Here is a 2261-nt window from a genome sequence, read left to right on the forward strand (position 1 = left end):
AGAGGAGCCCCCAGTTGAAGGATTCGCAACTGGAATATTTTAACACAGAGAGCCAGTCCTGGAAGTACTCAATTGCCTACGCCAAGAAATTTGGGAGGCAGCTACATGGTCGACCGACTGGAACCGCTGCATATTGGATCCATTCCAAAGAATGGTGACCCGATGCAGAAATCCTGACCCAACAATTGCATTCATATAATATGCAAGTGAGATTTTGCTAAAAACAATTTTGAAAGCGTTGTGGTAAGACATAGACAGTGAAATGCCAGAAAGGGCAAGATGGATTCATAAGAGGAGAGGGAAATAAAAATATCATTGCTGATGTCAGATGGCTTGTGACTGAAAGCAGAGAGTACCAGAAGGAAATGTGTCTGTGTTTACTGACAACACAAAGGCATTCCACGGCGGATAACGTGGCAAGGACTGGGAATTCCAGAACACCAAATTATGCTCATGGGGACACCTGTACATTAACCAAGAAGTACTGCAAGTTTCAAAATCAGAAATATGCCTGTTGGGATTGTATTCTTTCACCACCCTAATCCTATTGGTATGCTGAGCAAATAATCTGAGAAGCTGGTTCACTTGTGTGAAGGGGAGCATACATTCTTTCAGAGAGAGAAGGGGAGCGAGAAGGGCAGAACAAGTCATTGGGAAATTTGATAAGTTGTTTAAAAATATGATCTGAAAATTTCATCATCTAATTCACAATAAAAAGCTTTATTTATTTTTAATTTCCATTACCACTTCACGTTCAAATTTTTGTTAGAATGGCTCAGAACTCAGGAGAATGCTATTCTTGCTATCACAGATTTATTTTAACACAAAGAACACAAATGAGATGACATGAGTCATTCTGCTGTGCCTTGGTGTTTTTCCCTAACCAAGAATCTTGCTCAACATTCAGTGGCCATGCTTTTTAGTCGGGTCTCATTAGTAGCTTTGCCAATGTGGTAGTTGTCTAATTTTATGTCAACTAGACACTCCTGGCTAAGGGTGGAGTCAAACTTGTCACTTGATGACACCTTCGTGAGGGTGTGGCTTTTTGAAATGGGTGGGAAGGGCTCTGGGAACAAACACTCGCTCTGCCACTTCACCTTCCTTCTGGCTGGGACTTCACTGGCACTGTGAAGTCCAGGGACCCTGACAACTGTAGAGCCCCGCCATTTTTCCACTGACCTTGGAGCCACGTGACTCTGCCCTCATAGCCTGCGATCTCCCTGCTTCTTGCTTCGCCTTTCAGTGTCAACTACGTGAGTCTCTATGGACTTGAGATGCTCTGGGCTGAATTGTTTACTGTCTTGACTGCTAATTCCACGAGCATTGATTGTGGATTCAAGTAAGATGAAATTCTTGACAGCTTCAATCTTTTCTCCATTGGTCATGATACTGTGGGGGCCTGTGTGTTGCTGGGACGTTCAAAGCTTATGTCACAGGTATTTCAAATGCTAGCAGGGTCACTCAAAGTGAACAAGTTGGCCAGATCAATAATTCAAAGACAAAAGACATTCTCTTTCAGTCTGTCTTATTCACTGTGAAGTTTTGATATACATATGAGGCCATTCAAAATGCCACGGTTGTGATTGTTCTTGTTATTGTTAGGTGCCATCGAGTTGGTTCCGACCCATAGCAACCCTGTGCACACCAGAACAAATGAGATACCGCTGGGTCCAGTGCCATCCTCCCAATCGTCTCCATGCCTGAACCCGTTGTTGCAGTCACTGTGCCGGTCCATCTCCCGGAGGGCCTTCCTCTTTTTCGCTGCCCCTCCACTTTCCAACCAAGCATGATGTCCTTCTCCACGGAGTAGTCTCTCCTAGCAACAGGTCCAAAGTATGTAAGATAAAGTCTTGTCATCCTTGCCTCTAAGGAGCACTCTAACCGTACTTCTTCCAAGACAGAGTTGTTGTCCTTTAGCAGTCTGCGGTACTTTCAAGATTCTTCTCCACAATTCAAACGCACTGATTCTCCTTCGGTCTTTCTTATTCCGTGTCCAACTTTCACGTGGATATGAGACAGTGGGAAACACCCTGGCTTGTGTCATGCGCACCTTAGTCCTCAAAATGACATCTTTACTATTCAATACTCTAAAGTGGTCTTGTGTGGCAGATTTAGCTAATGCAACTTGTCATTTGATCTCTTACCACCTGCTTCCATGAGCATTGATTGTGGATCCATGCAAGACAAAATACTTGACAATTTCTGCCTTTTCTCTATTTATCATGTAGTTTCCTATTGGTCCTGTTGTGAGGATTGTGGTC

At 43.7% G+C, this 2261-nt stretch overlaps 1 protein-coding gene across 1 annotated transcript in view; it reads left to right on the forward strand.

The window, feature by feature from the left end:
* LOC101641387 (lysosomal alpha-mannosidase-like) overlaps positions 1–2261 on the forward strand; it is a 140992-nt gene that overhangs the window by 64313 nt on the left and 74418 nt on the right. The gene's annotated exons all lie outside the window — the stretch shown is intronic.

The sequence above is a fragment of the Echinops telfairi genome, unplaced genomic scaffold (assembly GCF_000313985.2).
Source record: "Echinops telfairi isolate 266 unplaced genomic scaffold, ASM31398v2 ScPeMD7_36;HRSCAF=134, whole genome shotgun sequence".
NCBI lineage: Eukaryota > Metazoa > Chordata > Mammalia > Afrosoricida > Tenrecidae > Echinops > Echinops telfairi.